This window comes from Trichosurus vulpecula, chromosome 4 (assembly GCF_011100635.1).
Source record: "Trichosurus vulpecula isolate mTriVul1 chromosome 4, mTriVul1.pri, whole genome shotgun sequence".
In the NCBI taxonomy this organism is placed as follows: domain Eukaryota; kingdom Metazoa; phylum Chordata; class Mammalia; order Diprotodontia; family Phalangeridae; genus Trichosurus; species Trichosurus vulpecula.
The window spans coordinates 387,829,968-387,839,311 of NC_050576.1; the positions used below are offsets into that span (position 1 = coordinate 387,829,968).

At 40.0% G+C, this 9,344-nt stretch overlaps 1 long non-coding RNA gene across 1 annotated transcript; it reads left to right on the forward strand.

The window, feature by feature from the left end:
- The first annotated feature begins 7,080 nt into the window (after positions 1 to 7,080).
- On the forward strand, positions 7,081 to 8,855 carry LOC118845497. Its single transcript, XR_005010118.1, has 3 exons — positions 7,081 to 7,192; positions 7,286 to 7,416; positions 8,356 to 8,855. It is a non-coding gene; the product is annotated as an uncharacterized LOC118845497 (long non-coding RNA).
- Positions 8,856 to 9,344: the final 489 nt, after the last annotated feature.

Here is a 9,344-nt window from a genome sequence, read left to right on the forward strand (position 1 = left end):
TAGATGGTGCTAAAAAGTCATATAGACAAACCCAGCCAGCTCTTCCCATACCAGGATTCTGTTTTCTCCAATCGGTTCCCTGCAGCTACACAATTCCTCCAATGGGTTCCCAGCAGCACCTACAGAGACTGGCGTTAACCAGTTGTCTCAGCTGACTCAACCTGAATACATCATTCTTAGCATCTGTTTGTCTTCCTCTCTTATTCTTTTAAGCCACAGGGGAAATCACTGCTCTGTTTATGTCTTTACTGTTAACTTCTCTCTACAGATGGCTGCAGTGTCTTCTCGTTTTTTCTGATTTCTGATCTTTCTACCTCTCTTCTTATCTGACTTCTCATCTGGCTTTTAATGCCTTGGATAGGGCCCTTCCCACTTATCTCTAAGCATTAATTTAGATCCACAATTCTATCATCGTCCTTCTTATTAGAAGAGGACCAAAATGCCATCATAATGGTGGGATCAATGTACAGTGTATTCAACTATGGTTGATCAGACCAGTAACTCAATGGTACAGTGGACACAGTACTGGACCTGGAATCTTGAAGACCTGAATTCAAATCTGCCCACAGATACACTTAATTTCTCTGCCTCAGTTTCCTCATCAGTAAAATGGGAATGGTCATGTACATTTTTTTCAGCGATAACTTATTACTGAAAAGAGTCATAAGCAAATAAAACTATACACAGCAATGCCTTGTTGCTATCCCCATCTTCCATCAGTACTTGTGCCTTTGAGGAATATGCTTTCGCTCAGGTACTCTCAAACAATCTGTATCTCCCCTCAATCACTTGTATCTAAAGGACTTTGTTTCCCATCAAATTGTTTTTCGTCTGAGGTGTTTGCTTTCTTCTACTTTCCATAAATAAAATTTTATGTGTCAGGTCCTATGCTAAGCACTGGGGATACGAAAGAAAGTGAAAAGATGGTCGTTCCTCTGAAGGAACTCACAGTCTAATGAGGGAAACAGCATGAAAACCACTATGTCCGTATACCGGATTCCTAAAATGAACTGCCTCCTCACCCTGTGTCCTACACTCCCTAGCTCATTTCAAAACTCTGGGTGTACTAAAGCCAGCTTGTATTGGCTTAGGAGAGCTCATTGTTAAATTTTCATGGTATGCATTTATACCTCAGAAATTGGCAGAGACTATAAATCAGGACCTGATTTATTGTTGTTTTTTCAGTTGTTTAGACTTTAAAAGTAACAGACATTAAACTTTAAAATGCTGTGCAACATTTTTTTCAGGGATCCAGTTGTTAAATATTTACCACTGCTACCACCCAATCCATGTGACTCATGTACTTCCTAAACAAGGCCTGATCTGATTCTTCCAGTTATTAGTATGTATTTCATCCAACCAATTACTTTGTGTATCTTCTGTCTCTAACTATGTAGATATTTTACCTGCCCAGTAAAAATTTAAGTTCCTTAAAGGCGGGGGCAGTCTAATTTTCATCTTTTTATCTCTTGCAACTAGTATAATGTCTAGGACATAGTAGGTATTGAATAAGTCAAACAATAAGCATTTATTAAGAACCTACAGTGTGCTAGGCACTTGAGATACAAAGAGAAAAATGAAACAGTCCTTGCCCTCAAAAAGCATACATCCTAAGAGGGAAGATAACATAAACAGGCAGTCAGTCAACATTTATTAGGTACCTGCTGTATACCAGACACTGTGTTAAGCCCTGGAGATGCAATAAAAGGCAAAAGACAATTTCTGCCCTCGAAGAGCTCACAGTCTGATGTGGGAGGGGAGGATAATAGCTGGAGAGGGATCTGGAAAGGCCTTTCTTATAAGAACCAGATCTGCCCCTCCCAGGAGAAGCTAATTTTTCTTTAATAAGTATCCAAACTCTCCTCAAAACACAACTGGTCCAAGGGAGTGAGACTCCAACTTTATCCAAAGAGAGAACATGAGGAGGGCTCCTTCCTTAGGATTGGTAGATGCTTCTGCCCTAGCACTATGGCAAATACGGAGATAGGAAAGTTTCACTCAAATGAATCAATGCCGTATTCTTGTTGAATATCCTTTCCACACTATTGTTAAGTAAACCTTTTGTTAACTGTGAGGTAGTCTGTGAGTGTTTTATTTCATTCTAACCTTGAACCTGAACCACTGGATTACCCTAAATTGGGCCTGAACCAGAATAGCTTCATAGAGGAGGTGGCAGTTGAGTTTAGTTTTTAAGGAAATTAGAAATCCTAAGAGGCAGAGGCAGTCACCTGGTAAAACTTTGTGTCAGGTACTATAGGCTAAGCACTGGGGTTACAAAAGAAAGGAAAAAAATGACCATTCGTCTCAAGGAACTCACGGTCTAATGAGGGGAGCAACATGAAAACCACTCTGTACAAACAAGCTATGCACAGGATAAATTGGAAATAATCAACAAAGGAAGTCACTGGCATTAAGGGTGATCATGAAATCCTTCTGGTAGAAGGTGGCACTTTAGCTGAGACTTGGAAGAAGCCAAGGAGAGGAGGGAGGAGAGCTCCAGGCAGGGGGGACAGCCAGTGAAAATGCTCAGAACTGGGTGAGGTTATAGAGTGTCGTGTGTGTGAGGAACTGTAAGGAGGTCAGTGTCGCCGGATTGCAGTGAATATGGGGGGGAGGAAGGTATAGGAAGATGGAAAAGTAGGAAGAGGATGAGTTATCAAGGTCTCTAGAACTAAACAGAGAATTTTATATTTGATTCTAGCAGGAACAGGGAGCCGCTGGAGTTTATCGAACGGGGACGGCGGTGATAATATGGTCAGACCTGAGTTTTAAGAAAATCAGTTTGTCAGTTGAGTGGAGGGTAGAGTGTCTTTGAGGTAAGGAGAACAACTAGCATTCAATCACAACAATCCTCACCAGGGCGTTGAGACAGTCAAAGGAGAAAAGGAGGCATATGGAGAGATAGAAATGATAGGACTTAGCAACTGGTTGGATACTGGGGGGAGTGAAAGAGAGAGAGAGAGAGGAGTGAAGGGTGACATTTAGGTTGGGAGCCTAGGTGAGTAGGAGCTTGACACCACCCTAAACAAAAATAGGGAAACTAGGAAGACGGGACAGCTTGGGGGAAAGATGATGAGTTCACTTCTGGACGTGTCGATCTTAAGATGTCTACAGGATGGTGAATACATTTTCTTTTCTTTTCTTTTTTAAGAGCTGGCTGTTTAACATTTACTAGCACACCGCTAACTAAACCCAGAGTAAGAAGGAAGACTTGAGTTCAAACACGGCCTTGGACACTTACTAGCTGTGTGACCCTGGATAAGTCACTTAACATCTGGCTGCCTCAGTTTCTTCATCTGTAAAATGGAACTAATAATAGCAGCTACCTCCCAGGGTTATTGTAAGGATGAAATGAAATAATTGTAAAGCACTTAATAAATCTTAAGAGGATTATATAAATGCTAGCATTTGTTTCTGTTATTATTATTATTATTATTAAAAGCAGAAATGGGCACCAGACGAGGCAGCTAAAATTATATTGGAAAATTTGATTGGATGAATATTTTCAAGAAGAGTCAAAAGATGTTGAATATGTTGAATATCAAATGAATGGCACCATTTAAACATGAAATTGATTCAGTGCTAACAGGGATACGATAGGGAGTCATTTCAGAATCAGTTCCTATATGCAGCCAGACATGGGATAGTCAGAGCCAAGGACAAAGTAAATACCAAGTGTAAGGAAAGGATGAAAATTTTAAGATTATGCGATATGGCATCTACCACAAAATTTGTTAAAAACAAATTATCAACTCTCCCCAAAGAAAATCCAATCACAGGAAATTGGAGAAAAGTAAAGACATTAGTTCTAATAACATCTATTCTCAACAGTTTAACTAATGCAAAACTATTACCACAATGAAGAAAAAGAAAAGAACTTATAAATCCTCTTCAGTCAACAAATAACTGATGTTTCTGGCAAGCAAAGACATACAGAAGCCAAGGGCAAACCAAGGGCTTAGACTATAAACTCATTTACAAAACATTATAGAGGAACAGGATGGAAGACCACAAGAAAATAAACCTTCAGAGAGCTCGATGTGACAATACAGCTAGCCATACCATCCCTCAGTATTGATAAATGAAAGCAGAAGACACCAAACAGATGTAAAAGGCTGCTATTTCATAGGCACCTATTTTCATAAAAAAGAATAGAATCATGGCATTTAGACTATTACTTCCTAACCCATGTGAAGAAGTCACACTGGCACCTGAGAATAGTTTTAGGGAAAGCATCTGAACATGAGTAAAATGCCTCCAGAATAAATCTTTGTTTTAAATGTGTTCAGTGGCTGATAATAAAGATAGCTTATTAAGCAATATTCCAAAGAATAGAAAAATCATACTTCTATCAAAAAAGTTACTGAAAAGAGATCAGAAACTAGTGACCCATTCTTAATCTTTAAGTCTTGTCTCTTATAAAAATTTCACAAGAATTGTACATACACTCACCCACTCTATCCCTAATGAAAGTGTAAGTAGGGAACATATGGGCTTTTGCAGGTAATAGCTCACATTAGCCCATTTCTTCATGCCCATACAACTAACTGAGATATGAAGAAAATATAATATCACATTATGCCTATTGTCTTGTGATTAAAAGAATAAACATTTGATTGAGAAGAATAAAATTCAGGCTTGAAAATTCTTCTCAAGAAAAAAAAAAGGCATCTTCATGACATACAGTCAGCTGGAGATATAAGACAAGAGATCAGGAGAGAGGTTAGGGCTGGATGAATAGATCTAAGGATTATTTGCATAGAGATGATAATTGCATCCACAGATGGGGCAATGAGATGATCAAGTGAAATAAAAGAGAAGGAAAGAGGGTCCAGGACAGAACCTTGAGAAAGGAACATCCAAGGTGAGTAGAAACAATCTGGATGAAGATCCAGAAAAGAAGATGAAATATCAATTAAGGTGGGACTACCTTACTGTTTTAAAATGACTAATTAAATGTCTTTGATTGAGCTTTGCTAGGTGTAAAGCCCCAGGCCCAAACCCCTATCTACTAGGTGCTTAAGCCTATGTGGGTGTGAAGCCCTCAGGGTCCTAAGGGGAGTTGCTAAGACCAGAGCAAATAGTAGGAGCCTAAGTTCTGGTCCCTCAGATGACATTTGATGACGACTAAAAAGTGTATAAAAAACAAGAACCAAGCTATTTGCTGGAGGCTCTCACTCTTGGAGGCATGTTGAAGTGGAGACTCAGGGCAGCTATAGTTAAGAGCCCCCCAGCTTGTAAATCCAGATGTTCAGACTTTGATAAACTCTGGTAACTATGCATTGAGATTTGAATCAGACAAGGTCTGTCTGTTGATGTTTGGAATTTGTTTGTATTTGCTCTGAAGTTCAGGGTGCTGGCTTTTTCCCTTGAACTAAGTGAATGATATTTGTATGCTGGATTAAAGTAAGATTGTTAACCCCTTAACATTGCTTTCCTTAGTAAAGCAGATCAAAAGAACCTGCATTGGCAGCTTTCTGAGTGCTGGTTGTTGGTGGGTCCTTTACCCCCACAGCAGCTGCTAGCCGGATTGTTACAACAGAAGACTGAGAAGGAGTCATCAGACAGGTAGGAAGAGAAGTAGGAAAGATCAGGGTAACAAAAACCTAGAGACAAGAGAGTATCAAGAAGATACTAATAGTGTCAAATAGATGTCAAAAAGGATGAGGATTTAGAAAAGGGTTTAGACTTAGGCTTGGCAACTAAGAGATCATTGGTAAATTGAGGGGAGAGTAGTTTCAGGCTTCAGAGTTAAGTTGAGAGTGAGCGGAAAGGAAGCAGAGGTACCTATTGTAGATGGTCTTCTCGAGCAGCTTAGCCATGAAAGTGAAGAAGATATAGGAAAATAGCTAATGAGGATAGGAAAATCAAGTGAGGGTCTTTTTAAGGATATGGTGGACGCTGGCATATTCATAGGCAGTAGAGATGTATTTAGTAGACAGGGAAAGATTGAAAACTAGTAAAAGAGCAGGGATAATAGGGCAATCTGCTGGAGAACACTGGGATAGAGTGAGATCATTTGTACATGTGGAGGGGTTAGCTTTGGCAAGGAAAAGATTCACCTCTTCATGTGAAACAAGGGTAGAAGAGATCATAGAAGTGAAGAAAGAGTCCATTTCAGGCATGGAGGATGGCCTGCTGAGTTAAATGGCATTAAATTTATTTGAACTGAATTGATTGAAATTTTATGGTAATTTCAGTTTACTGGTAGTGCCTGGACTTGTCAGTATTGAGTAATGGGCCAAGACTGCCAGATAACCTTCCTCAGGAAGATAAGAAAGACTTTTCTGCTCAGCGGAGGGCTTGCTCCAGCCACCAATTACAACTGCAAGGAAGATATTTGCAGAGGAGGATCAAAGGACAGGGTTACTGGGTTTGCAGCCCAGACCGCTATTGCTTCACTCATCTCCTGGCTGCCCAGCTGCCCTTTGGAGCTTCCAAACTTAGTTCAAGGCATGCCTTCCGACTCAGCTTGATGAGCCACAGTTTCTACTTCAGGACATTGAGGAACAAGCTGCCCTTTCAGACTGTCTAGAAGGGACTGAAGAGGGAGTCATTACCCAATTTGGAGTCTTCAGCTGTCCAATTATCTATGCATCTTTTCCGGGTCACATTTGTGCATTCTAGCTTTCCTTCTCACATGATATTTGATAACCAGCTCACCCATGGGATTTCTGCGAGCAGTAAGGTTCTCTCTGAGCTGCAATGGTCATGTGTTGACATGCTATTTCTATTATGGATCATTGAATAAGGCACATGATTTTCCTAAGAGTAGCTACTTTCTTGCTTATACTCCCATCAAATACCCTTGTGGTTGCATTAAGGACTGTGGTAGCTAGATGTACCCTGGTATAGTGGGGAAAAGTGCTTGACCTGGAAACGGGTTTGAGTCCCAGCTCTGTTTATTTATTAGGCTTGTGACTATAGACAAGTTGCTTAATAGCAACTCTACCTCTCTAGCAAGTTAAATCACTCAGTCTTGTAACTCCACCCTAGGGTTGAAGTTCAAATGAGAAAATAGATATAAAGCACTCTGCAAACCTTAAAGAGCTTTATGCATGTCAGGTACTATTATTATTGTCAACCTCCAGTCATTAGGCCTCCAGTCTGGTGATGACTTTATTCCCTGAAATTTCTACTGTAGTTCTGCCGAGCTCAAATAACGTTTATAGAGCAGTACAGAGCTATGCTGGTAAATGTTTAACAACTGGGTTGGGAGGAGGGGGATGTATGCACACACATTTTTTAAGTTTAATCTACAGTATTAACATGTTCTTCATTCTAGATAATCAACGAAACAATAAATCAAGCCCTGACTTGATTTGTCAATTCTGAGGTATAAATGCTCACACGGAAAATTTAACAAGCAGCTCTGGAAAGCCAGTTAGAGCTAACTCCAGAGCACTATCCTGATTGGTGAGTGAGTACCAACTATATATGTGCATGCGTGTGTTTATGTATGTATCTATGTATGTATGTGTGTGTATACAGTTATCTCTTGCATATCATGGGGGTTAGGGGCATGACACCCCCATGATCTGGAAAATCTACATAAAATTTTTTGGCCCTCACTTTCTACCAGAGAAGCATGAATTTTTTCTTTTTCTCATGGGGTATTTACAATACCTTATTATAAAATTTGGATTGATATTACACAATACTATACATCTATTTTGTGCATTTCTGAGTTTCTAAACTTGTTCTGTGTCATCCTGCTGGCCTTCATATGTCATTTGCTGCTTCTGCAAAACTCCCCCAAAATTCTCATTTAATATCTTATACCAACCCGTGATGTATTGAAAGTGTGATAGAGAAAGTTGTGATGTGGAAAGGATAACTGTATACACACACATATATATATATATACACATATATACTTATATACACACACACATATATATATACATATATATTATGTATATGTGTGTATATCACTAGATACAGCCCACAATATGTAGTCAGCCCCAATGCCCAGATCATGCTTCACACCATCTACTTTGTGCATCTTGCTATCTTGTGGATTGAATGATGATTGGTTGATCTGCTTTGCTCTTCCCTGCCTCCTTTCCACCTCTTACTCTGGGAATGGTAATCAAATAAATATTACCGCTGCTTCTACATCAAACATGACAACTCACTTGGCTGTTCTATGGCTTTCCTCACCATTACTGTGACACTGCTTGATCACCACTTCTCTATATGTGTTATCTCCCCCTTTTTGTATAAAGGAAAACTTTTTATCATAGGTAGAGTGGGATAGCTGGACATAGTTTAAGATGATTCCAATTTTGTTGGCAACATCTAAAGCATCATAGTCTTGAGCAAGTCAGATAGACGACTTCTTCTCTCCATCAGGCCGGATAGTGTGTTGACCTTGGCTACCTCGGTGTCATACAGCTTCTTTATTGTCTGCTTGATCTGATGTTTGTTGGCCTCGATCTCCACAATGAAGACTTGGGTGTTGTTGTCCTCAATCTTCTTCCTAGCAGACCCAGTGGTGAAGGGGAACTTAATAATGTCATGGTGATTAAGCTTGTTTCTCTGTGGGGCGCTTTTCTGAGGGTATTTGGGCTGCCCTTGAAATTTTAGTGTCTTGGGTTGCCGGAAGGTGGGGGGTGTTCAGATTTTCTTCTTTTTGTGACTATGGACACCCTTCAACACCACCTTCATGGCCTTCAAGGCCTTGGACTGGGCTTCTGACTTGGGTGGAGGGGAGGGACAACGGCTTCCTTCTTCACCTTCGGGCGCCATCTGGGGGAAAGGCTATCTCCCCCTTTAAGAAGGAAGCTTCTTAAGGGAGAGGGACTGTCTCACTTTTGTATTTGTATCTCCCCTCACCCAATGCTGCTTGGCACATAGTGGATAATTAATAAAACTTTTTGTTTGTTTATTTATTTATCTCTCGGCACCATCAATAAAATGGAAATAATGTCATGTACTACATGCAATCTTTGGCTTCCTTCAAAGCTCAGTCCAAATGCCACCTTCTGTATGAAATCCATCTTGGTCTCCCCCAGTTGCTAGTGACTTCTGTTTCCCCACCCCTCACCAAATCACTTTGTATTAACTTTGTATTTAGTATATGCTTATGTGTGTGTGTGTTACCTCCTTCAATAAAATGTAAATGACTTGAGGGCAGGGACTATTTCGTTTTTTGCCTTTGTACCCATAGTTCCTTGCACAGTGCCTGCCCTCAATAAATGCTTGTTGTTTAAGTAACTGATAACTCGTAGGGTTGTTATTATTGCTGAAATAACACATTTATGTTCCAATGAAAATGTCCCAATTTTCCCTATCATCAGAGTTCATCACTTTGTCCTAAACATATTTCAGAGTTGAATTTT